The following is a 20,651-nucleotide window of genomic DNA, read 5'->3' on the forward strand; positions in this document are numbered from 1 at the left end:
TAATTATTAGGATTTCTTTACTTGATTGTCCCTACCACACACACACATATATATATATATATTGCAACAACTGGCAATACTTCCTTGTTTAGTTGCACTAAATTTTCATTACGAGAGTGAGTGGATAGACAGTGTTCGGTGCTTAATTGTTTCGAATTGAGAGCACAGTTATAAAAGTTTCGAAACAAGTGGTACATGGACGCGTTGCTACGTCAATGAACCGAATCGAGTGCAGAGTGCATCATCTACTTGTAAATAGTGTCCAATTTCCACAAGCAACTGAAAATAAAGTAATGAGAAACACAAAGACACATCAAGCGGCAGCGAGGGAGATACAGACAGTTTATGTTCCAGCCGACACGTCTTACTTACATTGTACAATTTATTGAAACAGCTGCCCCGGTCTATTTTCACTGCGTTTCCTCAACAAAATGAGAAATGAAAGACAGGAATCCGATGTACGTGTGTGTGTGCGTGTGTGTGTGTATATATATGTCATAATCTGGGGCTTTATAATTTTATGGTTAGGTTAAACGCCGTCTTTTATAACGAACGTAAAAAGCCATACACGCAAGAATTAATGTGTTTTACATGTATACATTTTGTGTATGCAGCGTTTCCTTATTATAAACGTACAATCTAAAAGCTTCCTCGTTCTTATTACAACGGGGTTATTCTCTACCGGTATTATAAAATGCCTCGCTGTGCTGCTGATCGTATACAATAACAATAAACCCAATGTAACGTCGGAAATGCATTAGACGTCACCTTAAAATAACTCGTGGAATGCACGTTGAATTCATTAGCTGGGCGATATTTTACTAACTATTTTTATATGAGAACGTTATTAGAATCGTTGCCGCAATCAGATATGGATAGAAACACAACAAAAATGGACAAAAAAACGTAGGTGTGAGATGAGGTAGATAGAGCAACCACTAATGAAATTAATAGTAATAATAAGTACTTAACCTCAAAAAGACAGTAGGTTATTTTCTGTTGTTTCGTCAGTTACCTGGAAGGCACGTTATCGGAAGTACCCGTGGAATATAGATGGAAACTCATCATCATCATAAGGCCATCAGTCCTAAGACTGGTTGGACATGCACCTCCACTCCTCTCTGTCTAATTTTCGCATTTGCCTAAAACTAGAACTACCCATATCTTTAACTATTTGCGAACAGCAACCTAATCCAGGCCTCCTAACTCCTGTTTCTGCCTCTAATATGTCTCTGACTAGACTGTCCTACCAACCTATCTCGCCTATTTGTTATTGACTTCCATAGAGTTCCCCGTTCTCCTATTCTTTCTAATACATCTTCATTTCTAACCTTCTCAATCCACAGTATCCTCATCTTTTGCCAATAACACCACATTTCAAATGTTTTTAACCTTTCCTTTTCCGCCGCCCCCACCGTCCATGTAATTTCTAAGTAATCGTTCGCAAGCATAGAAGTGACTTCTTTTGTTTGAAGACGACTCGACCCTGCGCTATCCTCTGCTTTATATCCCTACTACTCCTTCCGTTCTGACTTATCTGACTTCCTTGATAGTTAAAATTAGTATAAGTACTAAATTTTCTGATATGCGTGTAATAGATTGGCAGACATTTGCACCAAGTGTACTGTTCGTTTCAAGAAGTTAGAGATATGCCCCTTCCCTTTATTAAAATACGCCGTAGCATAATTCCAAATTCAATCATATTTGTCTGCGGAGCTCATTTCTTCACCGATCATCGAACGAGAACTAGACAAAAGTGTACAGTACCATTTGCAAAATTAATTAAACTGCCTCGTTAAAATTTAAGAATATGCTTTATTTAAAAGCATATTTAGCCAAAAATAATAACAAGTGAATTAACTTTACGTTATACACACCTATAAAACCTTTGCTTTGTTTTCTTTTGTTAATTTATATACATTTTTGTTTTAAGAAATTGCTAAACATTTTCGCCTAGTACTGTACAGTTCTAGCCGATCTCCTAAGACCGCCCATCGAGAGCTCTGCTCGTTCAAGCTTGTTCCAACTATTTCTGTCTTGCTCACGCTTAATGTGTATTTTTTCTATCTTCGCGCAGATTTCTTCAAGGTCACAATTCTAACAAATTGAAATAGACTATAAGTAGGAGGGACCGTCTGTTCACCTGCATTAATAACTAGTGGAAATGAATCATTTAAAAGTCATATTTTGTTATTAAGTTACTCCTTGACAACAACCTACCCAATAAAGCAACTTGTACAGTTCTCTAATAAGTAGTTAAACCAGTAATCTTCGCGAATTTTATTCCTATTTGATACCTGCACCTTTAATTTAATAACAGGACGACTTCCGAAACGAATTCCTGCCAGAGTGAAGACATTCCTCGCGTTTTCATTGCTTTGGAATCGTACATATTCCACCTGTTTTATTAAATTTATTTATGTGACACTAAAGGTAGCGTTTGTGTGCGCGTGTGTGTGCATAGCAACATCAACGTCAAGCAAGTCAGTCAAACTAATCTTTCCTGCCAGAAGAGCTCTTCTACGTTTCCCGTTGAAATTCCACCTCTGCACCCGCTCGTAAAATATTAAATTGTCCGTATAATTGCGCGGTTTACGCTCCGTTACGTTGCTATAGTGATATAAAATAATGATTATTGCGTATCGTCTAGATGTAATTGTATTTGTGACTCATTCGGATAACGCACGAACGGCTATTGAAAACAGGCACGTGGCCGATATATTTTTTTGTTTTGTTATACGCTATCGTCAAGCCATAGATTCCAGAATTGAATATTTGTCAGTATATAGAAGGTTAAAATAGACTTGGAAATTGTAGTTCAATAAAACTTCTTCAATGAAGTGAACTAATTCATTAGTCTAGTTCAGTCCTACATGAGTCCTACTGTACAAGATGTGAACTACTCAACTACAATTCTTTCAATTGCTGAACTACTTCACTCGGCTCAGTTGAAGTGAGCCGTTCTTGTGAACGACTCATTCATGAGTTACACAAGTCTAGGTTAAAAATGAGGAGGTATTAGATTAGGAGAACAGAGAACGCTAGAAGCAATAGGAAATAGGCGAGATAGATCCAGACCTTCTGAGGCATGAAGAGCTAGTCAGAGACATATGAGAAGCAAAAATAAGAGTTAAGAGAAGCTTGATTACTGTTCTACTTTTAAGGAAATTCCATGATTAGTGACGATAACAAAGAGTGGAGGTGCGTATTCAGCCAGTCTTAAGACTGACGACCCCATGAAAATGGATAATTATGATGATGTAAACAAGGAATAAACCATTATCAAATTTTTAATTTATTTAAAGTATTTTAGTACCTTAATAGTAGTAATCATCTACGCGCATCATTCCCATGTGAAGAAGAAAAATGACTCTAACCCATACCCTCCGAAATTAGACGTAAATGAATAGAGGAGGTGTATGAACGGGATGTTTTTCGATTCTACAGCAAATTTTTTCGTCACAGAACTTCATTGAAACACTTCTCAAGGACACCCCTATTATTTAATTCTGCAATAATCGCAGATGGCCCATCTCAAACGGCAAATTTGCATTAGAGTGATTTATCATCTTTGCTCCTCATTACATATTAGGACACCAAGTGGTGTATACCTATTTGACGGGTCCCAATATAAACTTAACTGTCTATGACAGAAAGTTATGACTTTATAACCGGACTGTAGTATATCCAACGGTTCTACTTAGATGATTTATAAGTATTTTTATGATTCCTATTGCTCTGTTCTAAGCGGAGTGGGAGATCGAATTACCTTTCGGAGACAACAAACATATTTGAAATTATATAAAACTTTTTCATAAGGAGACACTATTCATGCCGAGTGACTTGTCCTAGAAGTTTAGACCATTGCCCAGCAGTCGGGAGGACACGGACTCGATCCCTCTGGCTCAAGTTTTCTGTGGTTTTCTCGGGTCAGTTTGGCAAATGTTGGGGCACTAATATCCCACAGATAATCTTTCACTCTCTTCTGTCTTTATTTCATTCGTCTCAACTTTCTCACTTTAACTAAAACCCACCCATCTCCACAATTCCTAAAAGGACACTGAAGAGGTTTTTCCGTACTATCCTTCTGGGTATTTCGAAGGGAGTGCCCGCCTACCAACAATAGTGACTGGTGGAAATGAAATACCCAAAAAGCTTTTTCTCCATGCAAGAAGGAGGTAAAATATTATTATCTCTATGCTTGAAGGGTATCTTTGAAAAAAGTTTTGCAAATAAGTGTAGAAGTTTCTTCCGACTTTAGTTAACTATTTAAGGGTCCACGAAAATGATGGTTTTCAGGCACTTCTTTTAACCAGATTTAGCATATTTCTACGGTTCTTGAAGGGGGTTGAAGTGGGTTTTCCGCCCTACATTGCCACGTTGTACTAGAGTGAGAAAAAACACAATAATGTTTTTCCAACAAGATTAAATAAATTAAGTATTGGTATGCAAAACACGTAAATGTAAGGTTAGAGCTAACATAAAATATAGGAGACGAAAAACTCGTCGATTTTCGAGGAGATAGAAAACCCAGATATAGAACAAAGAATCCTGCAGGGTCGCGTCGATTTTCACAAAAAAGTCAGTTTTGTGCTCGAAATCGGTTAATTTGGAAATTCGAAAAAGGTTATTAAATGCGGATGTTTGTAGCACCGCTTCAGATGGATGTAAAACGTGGATGGTGGGCAATGAGGAAAAGGAAAGGTTGAAGACATTTAAAATATGGTTTTAAAGGAGAACATAAAGAAAGGTTAGAATGAGTAGCAGGACAGAGGCAATTATGAAAGTCAATAGGAAGTAGGCAAAATAGGCTGGTAGGACAACAAAAAACTTTTGGGTGCTCTATTTTTACCATCAGTTACTAATGCTGGTGGGTGGAGTAGGCAGTACCTCCGGACTACGTCAAAGGGTAGGGAGGAAGACCCTCTTCAGCTTCTCTTCAGGAGTTGTGAGAATGGGTGGGTGGTGGTAGGAGATAGAAAGAAGAGACGGGTGAAATGAAGACAGGAACAGAAAGAAAAAGTGAACCAAGGAATGGTAGAACACCTTCTCAGAGATGAAGAACTAGATAGGGACATATTAGAAGTAGAAATAAAAATTAAGAACAGTAAAGGTCGACCTAGATGACATTAGTGTACGCATGCAGCTAGAGAAGTGGGTTGCTCTAGCTTCAGAGAAATACGGGGATTGACTCAAGATAGAAAAAAGTAGATGTGCATGTCCAATCAGTGTTTAGTCTGAGTAAGATTAATAGAAACCTATATGTAACATGTACACATCACATTTATTCAACCAACCAGAACATGTACCAATAAAGTCTTTCATGAAAACTGTCCAGAGCAGTTAAATAGTCTGTTAAAACGTTCATGCTTTTTAAATTCGCCGTTTCCCCTTTTAATTTTAAATAAATACAAATCAATGATTTGGTACATTCGGACGTAACCTCATTAAATCCTGCTCGTGGGCAAATACAAACCCGGTTAATTTTGCTTAATTGCGAATTTGGCATTCGGGAGCATATTTTATATTAGAAGCAATCGAATCCGTTTGCATGGATACGTACAAAATAAACACCAAACAAATGTTATTACGGTTGGCTGTCAACGCTATGTTCTATATATGAATGTATGTGCAGGGGTTTGCATATACGAGTGTTGTGTAGTGATACCACCGCCATAAACGTGTTGCAGGTAATGATTGTACCACTGCCGGATCGTAATGGGCCGCTAAATGGGGAAATTATCTAGCAGTTCGCAGCGATATGTAGTAGTAATTTCAAACGTGTATGCACATATTTTAGAGGTATACAACACGAATGTAGTTGCAAACGCACAAATCGAAAACCAACTTAGGGGTCAGAGGGGATGCTAGGGATGTTTAGAAGATTAACGAATATATTCCGTGAATTATGTTACATATAAAAAGTGTCAATTTTAATTTCTCTAAACGTATTTACAATTAAAAATTATACATTACTAGCTTTTCCCCACGGCTTCGCTCGCAGAAATTAATATTGTTTCTCCATAAAACCTTTTAACTCCCAATTCACCCTTACAACGTATTAATTTTATGTAATATCGTCATCTTAGATTTCAAATACAAATGTAGCAACAACATTTCATCCTTAAGGGTTGATTTTTAAAAATTACCAAAACACCTATTTGCTTAATTTCAACAATGAGCAACCTTCGAGTAAATCCGAGTACAGTAAAAGCTCTTTATTCGCGGAGTATACGTTCCATAAATATGCCGCGAATACAGAAACCGTGGATATGGAATGGTAATTAGTATGGAATCATAGGGGATACGTTCTAAGGTTCCAAAATAAAACCAATATGTTTCAAAATAAAATCAATGTATTGATAAATTCGTAATTAAAATTAATCGCTATAGTCAGCTTTAGACAAGTTTAAAAAAATTACTGATTTTTTCTTGTTTTGAATTTTCAAATTAGTCCACCCGATTACATCTTTTATAAAAGCTGCCTCGGCACGTACCAACAGTACATAGTCAAAAGATGCCGATACATTAAGGGGATTCAGTAGTACACGCGCCGCAGAGTAAAAACATGCTTATCGGTTCTAGATATCATGAGTTTAATGTTTGGAACAGAGGTTTGAAATTTTGTAGTAAGATAGTTAAAGCTTTGTTCTAAAGCCTGTCGAAGGCCATTTTTTAATTTCTTAATTTCTATTGAAAATACGTGTCCTACAAGAAGCATCAACTTTAAGCACTTGTATAAGCTATGAATGACCATATTATTTAAAACTGAAAACGTGCTGAGTTAATGTGAACCTTTGTCTATTACCATACAAAAAATTAGATATTTATCTTGCAACGTTAAATCATAATGTTTAGAATAGAAATCCATATTTTCGGAAAAATTCACAGAAGGCGCAAGCGGTCTGTTGCAGTCAATCCCCTTAATAAATGACACCGAATCCTTTTCTGTTTACCGATTGCATCCTCGAATAATGAAAATTTTTGCCGCGAATACACGAACTGGGTTGCAATTTTTTCACCCGCGAATAATGAAAACGCGAATAACGAACTGTACAAATAAAACATGCCCCATGGAAACGTTTCAACCTCTTTTCATTTGATTAATAATATCAAACAGTATATATACCAATTTCCAAGTACATTCAACCATAAATAAAGTATGTCGCAAACAAAAACTGCAACACCTTTTTACCCCCCCCTTGCAGTTTGAATCTTTTAAAATTTCGAGGTAGGTCCTTCAGAAATTAAATTAAATGAGAGACCATTAAGACCAAGTTTTAAGTAAATCTGACCACAAATAATGTATGTTCCATTTAAATATTGTAACTCCTCTTCACCACTCCCCCCACCCCCCAAGAGTACCATTTATAACAAATGAATTGCTAGACTGAGTTCTGACTGATAAATTTTTCGTTTTACCGTCAGTTGCGTTTAGCTATTCCATGTCAGTTGCGTTTTCTTATACCACATTTTATGTCAAGTTCCACGGTATAAAAAAAAGTATCCTATGTCCGTCTCCCGGTTCTAAGGTACCTCCCCACCAATTTTCAGCCAAATCGATTTAGCCGTTCTTTAGTTATAAATAGTGTAACTAACACGACTTTCTTTTATATATATAGATATATAGATGTAGGCACTGGGTTTTTTGTAAATTTTGGAAAAAACTAGTGTATAGTATACAGTTTTATGGTCTGAATGATTTTCCAAACGTTTCCGCTAAATTATTAATTTTCTGGATAACTAACATTTACTGCACCATTCGTTTTCAAGAATAATAATTGTACAAGCAATTTTTATTGCACTGTGTGAAAAGAACTGATTGGCGTTAACACTAAAGAAGTTCACTGATCGAACATTTGAGAACATTGATCGAGAATGTAGTAGAATAATCTCGATGTTCGAGAGATACATTGATCAATACTCAAATACATTGAGTGTCGGCAGGGCCTCTTACCATTCTCCATAGCCACATTCTTCGTGCCGAAATTGAAAAGATTTATCGATTTCATTGTTCGTCAAAGTTTTTTGACATAAATTACAACAAAACAGATTCACTAGACTGGATTAATTTTTGAGGAATTTAGTCGAAATTAGCAAATGGCTGCGTATTATAGGTATTATACACATTATCAATTAATAAAAGCAGTCGAGGGCCATTGCCAAAGCTTACGAAATGGCGTGATTAAGCACTTCTGTAGTATCGCAGAACTTTCGCAATTATTAACAGCTGATGCCGCTTTATATATTACTCTTTTTTACGTACGCCACTGCTGTCGTTTTCTATTTGTCATTATACGGCCGTAATATAAAGGATTTATTATCTTAAGGCCCCTTAATTCAAGAACGATTACATTCAACAAATATTTCGATGACCGAAGTAATTTGAAACTATAAAGGTTATTAGAGGCGAGCGTAACAACATTAGAATACGTAGAAGTGATGACTTGGAAAAAAAATTAACGGTTATGCAGAAATTTTCCATGGGTAACTTTTTTCGAACATAACTGGTTCCATTAAAGTGAATTAATTTTTTAATTAATCTTTATCACTACAGATAATCTCGAATTAATGAAACAAAAATTGTTAAGCTATCGCCGGGAATCGAACCCGGGTTTCTGGCATTACGCACCATTGCTCTACCACTAAGTTACGAAACAGCACCAACAACGACCAGGTACAGAATCTTTGAAAAAATGTATAATCATTATTAACGATGAGACCTTTCTTCCTCATTAATTTGTAGTGCTATAAATTAATTTAAAAATGAATTCACTTTAATGTATTGAAAACCTTTCAAAAATTCTTTTCAAAAGCTCTGATTGGTAATAATAACTAGTTCCATTTAGGAAGTTCGAAATAGGGAAGTTTAATTTTATACACAATAGCCAAATTGCTTTGGAAAATCAAGTGGTTTTCCAATTTCTAAAATTTCCGATCGCGCGCTAATTCCTTCCTGTTTTTTTTCCGTTCTTTACTTAATAAATGTCCTTAAAATTCCGAGCGGCATTGCCTAGAGGTTTAGACCATTGCTTAGCATTCGGGAAGACGCCGGTTCGATTCCGGGTCCGTCTGCCTTGGTACAAGTTTTTCTGTGGTTTTCTTGGATCACTTAGGCAAATGCTGAGGCAGTAATATTCCACAGAAAATCTTTCATTCTCTTCTGTCTTCATTTCGTCCGTCTCATCTTTCTCACCCGAACCACCACCCACCCATTCCCACGATTCCTGAAAGCAGGCTGAAGAGGGCCTTACGCCCTACCTTCCGGCATAGTCCGGAGGGACTGCCCGCCCACCAGCATTACTGACTGGTGGGAATGAAACACCCAAAAGTTTTTTTTTTAGTCCTGGCTAAGTCAAACACTGGCAACTTTGCTGTACTGTATCATCTGTTTGACTCCTAACATTTTTGGTCATTTAGGATGCGTTGGCAACATTGTAATATTTGGAGCAAACTTCAAGGGACGCGTCGTAATCTGCACCCCAAAAAGCAAACAAAATGGAAAATTAAATAAAAGGTCATCAAGTCATCCAATTAATTAAATCTTTTTTTAATTCTACGGTTGTCGTACTAACAGACACTGTCTTATTTTAATTTTTTGAAATCGTTGACAGTTTTAATTTTTCGTATCTGACAATCGAAAATTATTAGTCATACACATCACACAAACCGCATTATAAAACTTTTGGAAATCATACAAAATCTTCTAATCGCAACGAATTCATGTACATATCAATAAATTCTTATCACTAAGGACATCATGGCAACGTTTGCCTTTTCTGCATCTCTTGGTGCCGGCGTAGCTGTATTGTTGCAGCTGTTCTACATGCGATTTTTAGGAGCTATTTCCGACCAAAATTTACCCATCGACGATTCCATGGGAGTTCCTATGCTCATGGAGGGTGAACGACGACCTGAAGATAACGGTTTGCTACATTTTAATTTTGGAGAAATTTTTAACGACGACGATGATACGAATCACAATACAGATGACGATGAAGAACAGGATCCGACAACGGGAGAAGGTCAGCATTTTGATCATAATATGATACATTAACGACATTAAGCTTTTTGCAAAAAATAACACTGCATAGTTTTGTCGCCGCAAACGTATATCATCATCATGATAACGTCGTCAGTCCTAAGACTGGTTAGACACACAACTCCATTTTTTCCTACCCTGGCCCAATCATCGCGTTTCCCTAAAACTAGAATATTTCACATCCTGTTACCGCTTCTAATATATCTCTAACTAGCCCTTCATGCCTGACAAGGTGTCCTACCAACCTATCTCGCCTATTTTCTTGTTCGATTATGGTAACGTTTCTATCACGTTGAGGTGAGCTACGCCGGGATTCGATTCAGCAAGTAGATATCTATATTTTTAAATGGACCTTGCTAGAGCGTACGTAATCCTAAAATGTAGCATCGTACTACAGATGGCGCTCACCTCGTCATTTATGGTATTTTCTAAAACGCGCTGTTAAGACAGCAGGTAAAGGTTGGTCTGTGTTCTGTCGGAGCTGCCTGCGACGCGCTGATGAGATCCAAAACGATCGAAATCGCGATCCGCGTCTGGCAGTTTCGACAGAATACAGACCACTTCGAATTATTTCATTCGATTAAGCTAACGTGCCTATCACCTTGAGGTTGGCTACGCCGGGATTCGTTTTCAGCAAGTAGATATCCACACAAGTGGACCTTGTTGGAGAATACGTAATCCTAAAATGTGGCATCGTGCTACAGATGGCGTTCACTGCGCCACTTGTAGTATTTTCTAAAATGCACTGTTAAGACAGCAGGTAAAAGTTGTCTGTGTTCTATTGGAGCTGCCTGCGACGCGCTGATGAGATCCAAAAAGATCGAAATCGCAATCCGCGTCTGGCAGTTTCGACAGAATACAGACCACTTGGAATTATTTTGTTCTATCCTCTGTTCACCTATTCTTTCTAGTACCTCTTCATTTCTAACCTTCTCTATCCACGGTATCCTCATCATTCACCTGTAACCCTTTCTAACCTTTCTTTTCCGCCGCGACCACCGTTAGCCAACATAGAGGTGACTTCTTTTTGTTGAAGGCAATTCGGCTTTGCGTTATCCTCTGTTTTATATCTCTACCGCTTATTCGATCCTGAGCTATCCGACTAATGGTGACAGTGTGCATGCTTGTCTTACTGAAAGGGGTTACTATCATAAGGTCGTCAATCCTGAGACTGGTTCAACACACAACTCAATTTTTTCCTACCCTGACCCAATCTTTGCGTTTCCCTAAAACTAGAATATCCGACATCCTTTTAAATCCTGTTACTGATTCTAATACATCTCTAACTAGTCCTTCATGCCTGAGAAGGTACCCTACCAACCTATCTCGCCTACCTCTTACTGATTTCCGTATTATCCCCTGTTTTAGGTACTATTCCTTCCAATACCTTTTCATTTCTAATCTTCTCTATCCACGGTATCCTCATTATTCGCCTGTAACCCTTTCTAACCTTTCGTTGTCCGCCGCGACCACTGTCCATGTTTCGCACCCAAACATATTTAACAATCTTTCTAAATTAACCGTTTGCGAACATAGAAGTGTCTTCTTTTTATTGAAGGCCACTGTTCGATTCTGAGTTATCTGACTAATGGTGACAGTGTGCATCCTTGTTTGACCGAAAGGGGTACGTCGGAGATAAATTAAAATTTTAATAACGACATAAGAAACTAATAACTCTAAAATGTAACGAGTCCACTAAGATTGGAGACACGTATGCATGCAGCATTTGAAATATCTATGTATGTTTTCTTCATTCCTTTATTATACAATAACACCTGCCGTAACCAATCTGCTTCGATGAGCATTTCTCTGCTTCAGAGGCTGAATTGTTTACAATGTCCAAATTTATGTTTGACTAATTGAAATGACATGAACGAGCATTAAGATCTAGTTTAAAGTAAATCTGACTACAAACAAAAATTGTCCACACAAACATTGTCACCCTTTCTTGATCTGGTTAAGGGTGGAATTTCATAATACCCTTGCTTATTCCTTGTGTGAATCAAAAAGTATACCTCTGTGCAAAATTTCAGCCATTTAGGCCCAAGGCTTTAGCCTGGGCGTTGATGAGTCAATGAATCAGGACTTTTCTGATATTAATCATTACTATCAGCAGCAGTATTACTTAGTTACTATATCATCGATGAAATTTCATGAAAATAGTTTCATCTTCCTCGATCTGAAGATTGTCCAACCGTTTACCTTTATTCTTTGACATTCTGCGACACTTCGCGTTTCCTAACGTCTCACTTTTCCATTTGCAAACAAGAATCTAATCTAACTGTCCGTCTACCGCTTTTAACACCTGTTTCTGATTAAAGTATGTCTCAAACTAGCCCTTCATATCTCAGAAAGTGTCTTAACGCCCTATTACTTTAACACTTTTCAAAAACTCCTTTTTCATCTATTATATTTCATTTCATCCGAAATAAATAAGCTTACGTTTTTTTTAATATTTTATGAAAAATTATATAAACATTGGCTTTTCTGTTATAAAAGTGCTCTAAAACAGTATGAGTTTAATCTCAGTTAATGTTCCTTCTTGGGGAATCCCTCTGAGAAAAATGAAGGTGCTCTATAATCTTCCATCTTCCCATTTCAACTAGACGCAGTCCTGTCTTTCTATTTAATTGATGCGAAAGTGTATCCAAAATTGAAATAGTTCTACACATTTTTGAAAGGATTCCATGTGTTTACGATTTTGATTTATTCAGGCGATAACGTCACCCCAAGGGTAGAAGTAGTCAATCCGGTATTGTTGAACAATCAAGAAGAGACAAATTCGTCAAGAAGAAGAAGACGAGGACCAAGAAGAGATCTTGCTGGGAAGCTGGACCAAACAGAATTAAGGTATTTATGTCCATTTTCAGTAAGCAGGTACCAAAAACGACAATAATCAATTCAATTTAGATTGACAAATTGGTAAAAGTTTTCGCAAATCCGCAAATCTAAGCATACTAATATTTTACCCCTGGACATCTATCCCTACAGTTGTACTGTCTTCAATGATGTTGATCGCGTCTTCGATGTATAGATTAAAAAGTAGCGGTAACAGTGTGCATCGCTGTCTGACTCCCTTCCTAATATTTACTTCTCTATGTTGCAAATCCAGCTCTATAACTGCCTGTTGCTCTTTATACAAGCTAAGTATCACTCTTCTATCTCTGTAAGTCAACCCTACATTTTTAAGTATACATAACATCTTGTCACACACATGGTGAAAATAACTGGAATAATACTTTATGTCCTAGATTAATACCAGACTATTTTTTTCCCTGAAGGGTGCTCAATTCTTCGATTCGATATCCGCTTACTTCTATTATGTTTACTTTTGAAATTATACTATGTCAGTGAACTCATATGTAATTGATTGCATAGCTTGCGTGTATTCAAAGTAGACCACAGGGATTACTTAATTGTAATCCTATCAATACCGAATTCTTTGCTGTATGAAAGGTTGCCTCCCGGACCATTTTCAGCAAACCTCGCTGTACATAAACTGGTGGAAATTTCCAAATGTCCTATTGAATTGCTTTCCGCTGTAGTCTTGTAATAACTAAATCCACTTTTCTCGGTTTATTATTAGATTTGCCGATAAATTTGTCCGCTATTCGAAGTACCTACCTGCGTTTATTAACCTAATTATAGCATGAATAAGCTCATTAATTATCTCGATTCCATTTCCGTACTGCCGTGATATTTCGAACGAACGATGGAACGAGTCATACGCGACAAGAACAAAAACCGATCGTAATAATTTACTACTTTGGTACACCTATTGTACAGTGGATATTAAAACAGAACAGCCATATAAAGACGAATTATTGTGTAAATATCGTATAATTGGAACACATGCTGAGATGTTGATACAATAAGACAAAGAACACGAGCTCATTAAAAACGGTTAATTAAGCTGAAAACCAGTTGTCATATTCTTGTAGACAATAGCGACTGATGCTTCTTTATTTTAATAGTTGCCTTATTTTGGATACTATTCATCCCACAAACCTTCAGTGGTTTCTCCAAATGAAATCCAAAAAACAAAACGATAAGAAAATTATCATAATATGATCCTAGCTGAAGCACACCGCTTTGCTGTTCACTATTATGTTGTACCATTATATTGTAGATACTAACTTATTGTTGGTAGGCTTCGAAAGTGTAATTTTTGGGAAGGTTCCAATAGAATGTAGCCTTGGAGTAAACTTAATATTACGAATTATAAATTCTACCTTCTACTTTTGTCAGTGTCAGTCACCTAAACGTGTAAGAAAATTATCATCATAAGGTCGTCAGTTCTAAGACTGATTGGAATTTCTAATCGTGAGCTAATCTTCGCATTTCCCTAAAACTAAAACATTCCATCCCATCCTTAACCATTTCTGAACAATAATTTAATCTAGGTCTACCTATACTACTCTTAGCTCCTGCTTCTTCTTCTAATATATTCCTAATTAGTCCTTCATGCCCGAGAAGATGTCCTACTACCTATTTCTTATTGACTTCCATATTATTCTAATGTCTTCACTCCAAATGTCTTCAGCTACTGCTCAGCGGACTTCGATACTACATCTAATTAAAGTAGGACAATCGTAAAATATTTATTATGGTAAACAGCAGCATAAAAGCACTAGAAACGCATGTATACCAAAGAAAACAGATTCAATCATATTGTAAATTCAAAATTCATGAATTTAGGTTCCCACTTTCTGACGTTTGCGGATAGCGCATATTTCTACGTATAAGTTTCCACTTATTTTAAATTATCTTTACATAATTTCTAAAGTCAAATAACGAAAATTAACAACTGGAAAGAGCTCCCTTCGGAAGATATTTACGAACTATGTTAACAGAGATAGAGATAGTGTTCAATAAATTCCATGGATCAGAAACACAATCCTAATAAGCCTGAACTGCTGTACAAACAAGTCTCGTTCAAACAACATTGATTAATAATTAAAATCTGGATTAAGCAAACTGTTACAACAGAAGAGCATATTAAGCCTTCTGTTCATCTATAGAACCTATAGTTGATACATTCAGCGGAATTGTTTGCATACTGATTCCATCTACTTTTATTGCTTATTATTAATGTTCGAGAACATGGCATGGCCGTACATAGCTAAAAGTTGCTTTTAATTATAATTTGTTTGCCAATTAACATTTTATTATTCTTTGTACACGAATTATAGAGTTCTTCATCGTCATAAGGTCGTCAGTCCTAAGACTGGTTCGACATGCGCCTCCACTCTTTCCTATCCTCAGCTTGTCTTCGCATTTCCCTAAAACTAGAACAACCCACATCCTTAACTATTTCCCAACAGTAATCTAATCTACGTTGTTTTTGGTTTGATGATTGTCGGAATAAAAGTCGGCAGAGTGAACTTAACAATTACTTTATTAACGAAAACTACGTGTCGGGGTGTCAAATCACACTCTTCGAATGCCTACAGAACTTAAATCTAGGTACCTAAACAGCAATATCTACACAAAGGGGCACAACCACTTGCCATCGGATGACTTCCCGCTGTTACATTTATGGTCATGTCGTTCAGTATATATAGCTTTAGCAAGTGACAATAAATGGGTTTAAAGTAACCTAGGACATAAAGTCATCTACAGGGTGTTGAGACATAAAATATACATTTACAGGGCGTGAACATACGTCTACCTCTACTAACTCCCGTTTCTGTTTGTAATATGTCTCTGACTAGACCTTTATGTCTGAGAAGGTGTCCTACCAACCTATCTCGCCTATTTCTTATTGACTTCCATAGAGTCCTCTGCTCTACTATTCTTTCTAATACCTCACTTCTAACCTTCTGTATCCACGGTATCCTCATCATTTGCCTGTAACACCACATTTCGAACGCTTCTAACCTTTTCTTTTCCGCCGCGACCACTGTACATGTTTCATACCTGTACAGCACCCCGCTCTAAACATACACCTTTAACATTCTTTTTCGAATTTCTACATTAACCGTTCGCGAACATAGAAGTGACTTCTTTTTATTGCAAGCGACTTGATCCTGCGCTATCCTCTGCTTTATATCCCTACTGCTCCTTCCATCCTGACTTCTTATAATTTTGGGGGCCCAAATTCGTCAGTATCCACTGAAGTCAACTCTAGCAAGTATGACCCTGATCTTGCATGGTAGATACTCACAATCTGGAAGTTGAAGTCAAAGAGTACCTAGCGAAACAGTTCTTCTTTGTTTTTATTTTGTAACAAACAATTGAAGCTTCAATACAAATCCAGTTAACTGTCTTTCCGATTTATTTTCTAAGAAGTTCACATCGGGTCAATCAATTATTTGTAAATAGCCGCTCTATTACCTCATATACCATCCGCCACCGATAATATGTATACTTTCTAGATTTCTAACACTTTTCATATTACCTGTACTAACCTTTCTTTTCGCTTAATTGTCCTATATGTCAACTCCATTTTCCTAAATTTCTTTCAGTCGGCTCAGTCTACTCCCTTCATTCACCAATTCGTAGAATTATTCCTAAATTCTATTTTCCTTCTATCCTCCTCAGACATTCAACCTCCTTGTCACACGTCGCAAACCGTCTTTCTTCTTCCTATTTCCAACATTTATATCTCCTACACTCATTCCCTATTCTAAATTTTGCTAGCATGTTTACTTCCTTCCCTCCTTCTAAACGGCTTGGCTACCAATTCCCTTGTCAGTCCCTCCACAAAATCTCTCTCAGCACCCCAACATGCATCTCTTGACTTCTCTATTTTTCTTACATCCTCTCCTTCTATCATTTCCATGCTTCTATTGCTCATTGATCCCTTCCCTAAACCACTTCCTCACGTATTTCTTGATTGAATTTTAAGCTCCTGAAAACCATCTACTTCTAGTACCTTCTTCCTCTACATTTCCTTCCTAATCTCCCCATATTTTACCATACTTTTTATCGCTCCTTCTTACAAAATTCGACGTACTTCTCTTTAATTGCAATATCTATTCGATATATCTTTTATATTTTTCCACCCCCACGTTTTCACCCTCTATAAAACATTAAACTCGTTACCATTCCTATTGTAATGTTCGTGGGTTTAACAAAATTAACTTTTAAGACTGGAAACGACAAACTATTTATTTACATTAATTATTAAAGCACTTAAAAACACTATTAAATTATTACTAAACTTATAGGTTATGAATTATTCTATTTATTTACACTACTGTTGATATATCACTATTCACTGCGCTGTTTATTGCACTGCTATCACTGTCAATTTATTTTTCGATTCACTTCCTCAACGGTCAATTTATTTCTACTCTCTCGGCGATCGTCTCTTACTTTAAATATTTTTTTGTTTCCTTTCTGGAACCTTCTCGAAACGTCCGGAAAATTTCTCTTTTCTTTATACTGTTTAACTGCTTTCCCAGAACGCAGGTGCGACACACACATTTACAAATACGGCGCCCATGAAGAAAGGCGCCCGCGGCGAATCGATAAGCCGTTCACACACACGTGTGCCCGATCGCACACAAACACACTCGTGCTCGCTACACTATTATTACCACTTCGAATTGTAGGTTTTACAAACGTACTTCTACATTTATTTGTTCTATTTGACTGCGCTGCTTCATTCTGTAACGAAAACCAAAATCTGGTAGCCTACGCAACGCTTCGATTTATTTGAACCTATCATGTAGGTAATAGACTGTTGTGTAACGTGTGTGTAGATTTCGCGAAACGCTGCTTTCAGGAATATATCATTTGGCGTTAACTCAATTCGCCTTCAGTTAATTATTCGCTCATTTTGGAATACAATACGACCCTAATTACCCCCTTTTAAGGAGCTAAGATGCGAAATATACCTTTACACAGATGACGAGAACGAGGAAAAGGCACAGCGAGAGAGGAAAAGAGAGAAAGAGTTAGTACGTGCCAGTTTAAATTTTAACTTAATGAACATCTATCTGCATGATCAAAGTGAGCTTCGTGAGACGAAAGGCGCAAGCAGTGCGGCAAAAACTTTTCTGAAAGCTTCCTTGAAATGGGAAAACCGCAACATTATTACACGTTGAAATTATCTTCTGTACATTCATATACACCTCCGGAAAAAGTTTAACCGACAATAGAGAGATTCTGTTAGATACATGTATGTATTTCAAATGTACAGAATAGTAGTACTTACAGTTACATCTTGCGACCTTTGCCCCCTACCGATGGATCATACCGCCGGCCATGACACTTTTAATTATACTTCATTTACTTTCTCTAGCGATGTTCACCTTCCAATGCCTTGGATGCGCGTTGGAAAAATCATACGTAGGGAGAAAAGAGCTCATTATACTCTCGACTCTTGCTCATTAAACATACTTTTTCATACAGTACCTGCCAAAAGTTTTGTTTAATCATGAATAGTAGTGCGAGTCGAAAACAAGCGTTAAAGCCTTTAGTATGTCTTCAAATATAAATAAACATCTCGTTGATATTTTCAGTAGCAAATGGTACCAATAACAGCACATTTGAGCTATGCAATTTTGTGGATAAAATGGTCAATTTTTCCGTGCAGTACTGTACGGATTATACGTTCCTCACCGATTAAGAGTTTGACCGAGTGTTGTCTCCTTTCTTTTCTGGCCTAGTGCTGTTCCTTTCTACTTTGCGCCGGTCAAATTGAAGGTCACATCGCTACAGAAACTAAACGAAGTATAGTATATAAGCTCACATACATTTCTTATATCATTAACAGTCTACTCTATAGAAAACTATGCTAGTTGTTTATTTTCTATCATTGTGTCTAATAATTAAAATAAATCAAGTGTAATAAAGGTTCCTGAAAACGAAACCAAATAAAGTCTTTTTAAAAACTCCACTCGAACATCGTACGTTTTAATTCTACGATGAGTAACAATGATGACGTAAAAAAGGCGGGGCTTTTACTACCCTACATCGATCAAACGGAGACCAGATCGAAAACGACATTTCGAGATTTGTTGGATATGATTGCATAGAAGTACACAAAGACACAATTACAATGTGCATACATGTTCTAATTCTAATGTTGTACGTCATTCTTAAGTGCAATTCGCACCAGTACACCACCTCGAAATCCAGTCTAATGCAGCGCGTTTTTTTGCGGAGAATATAAAACATACGTACGTATCTAAATATTTTTTGAGCTCAAAAACCATTAGATTCACGTTCAGTTCCCATTAATTTCGTTCGTGTTGCAATTTCCTGTGGCAACCCTACGATCGTAAGCATTCAAGTAAAAGTATTCTTCGGTTATAGTTCAGTTAGGTTAAGTTAGGCTAGGTCGTATTTCCTTCAACGACCTTATGTAAAAAAATATTTTTAATGACTTAGGATGATACGGTTACGGTAAGAAAAGACAAAACATACGAAGTGAGTATATATTTTACGTATCTATATTCTGCATTCCCCCACAAAAAAAAAGTTCTTGCACCGGTTGGGTCAACTGAACTTGATGAATAAGACGAGGGCTACCGATTTATCTGAATGCATATTAACGTGATACCTACGCCACCATCTGAGACGTATTGAAGCAACATTTACACGTAGAAGTATATCACTATTTATGTTTTTATTTTGTTGCTCTGTGGATTTACAGGTTATCATAGGTTTCTTGTTTCATTTATACTGCATGTGCTACACAATATTAATCTTTTTTTTAACTTCATTCGACGTTCCGGCAAGACTGGGCGTTGTAATTGGTGATATTTTGCTTGGTCGATTAAATATTTTCCCCACCTGTATACGAGTGTGTCTTACAGGGAATTTTCAAACGTTCACGATCGACGAATTATGTCGTGGGTGAAAATTGAGAAAATTATAATGAACTTAAAAATATCCTCAAATCCGTAGCTCGGTACATAAAAAAATATTTGTTAAGGGAGTATTGATGTCGCAGCAAAATTTAAAATTTCTCGGCTGTAAAGCATTAATTTTATTTTCACAAAGCCCTTTTTTATTGTATTAATTTATTGAAGAAGAAGAATGATTTTTTTTCGAATATACAGGGTGTCTCAGAGTAAACATCCATTAGAATATTTCGGAAACTACTTCGATTTAAACTTTAAAAATTTGGATATTATCGTTACAGGGTATGCTCTCCTCAACTAAAATAGCGGCATATGTGTAGCACTTCCGGTTACACCGGAAGTTGATGCCACCTTCGTAATTTTAAATGGAACACAGGGTGTGAAAATGATCTTACGATTATTTAAAGTTAACCAAATCCGCCATTAAATGTCTAACACCCTGTATGTAATAAACCCACTTATGAACGGGGAGCTAGGGTGTATAGGTATTTCTCCTGAGCATATTGTTGCTCGAGCTTTCTTACTGTAAAATAATCATGCTTTTTCGTCTCCTACTGCTGAAAACCGTAAATTTTAGAAATAAGAGTGTTATGAAAGTATTAGGATCCGTCAAATGGGAGGAGCCTAAAAACATGGCGCCGATTAGGGAAAATTTATCGTAGTTCCTATAGTGTACCGTGCAATTTCCAAGTTTTTAAATTACGATAAAATGATAAGTATTGACACAATATGTGATTGGGCTGACACAAAGCCTCGGAAAGGAAATTTCGTTGAAGGTGAGCGTGTTTTTA

General features: G+C 36.8%; 1 protein-coding gene across 1 annotated transcript in view; it reads right to left on the bottom strand.

Moving 5' to 3' along the window:
* LOC108740284 (somatomedin-B and thrombospondin type-1 domain-containing protein) overlaps positions 1-20,651 on the bottom strand; it is a 206,904-nt gene that overhangs the window by 71,054 nt on the left and 115,199 nt on the right. The gene's annotated exons all lie outside the window — the stretch shown is intronic.

Source organism: Agrilus planipennis, unplaced genomic scaffold (assembly GCF_000699045.2).
Source record: "Agrilus planipennis isolate EAB-ADULT unplaced genomic scaffold, Apla_2.0 scaffold227, whole genome shotgun sequence".
Classification (NCBI taxonomy): domain Eukaryota; kingdom Metazoa; phylum Arthropoda; class Insecta; order Coleoptera; family Buprestidae; genus Agrilus; species Agrilus planipennis.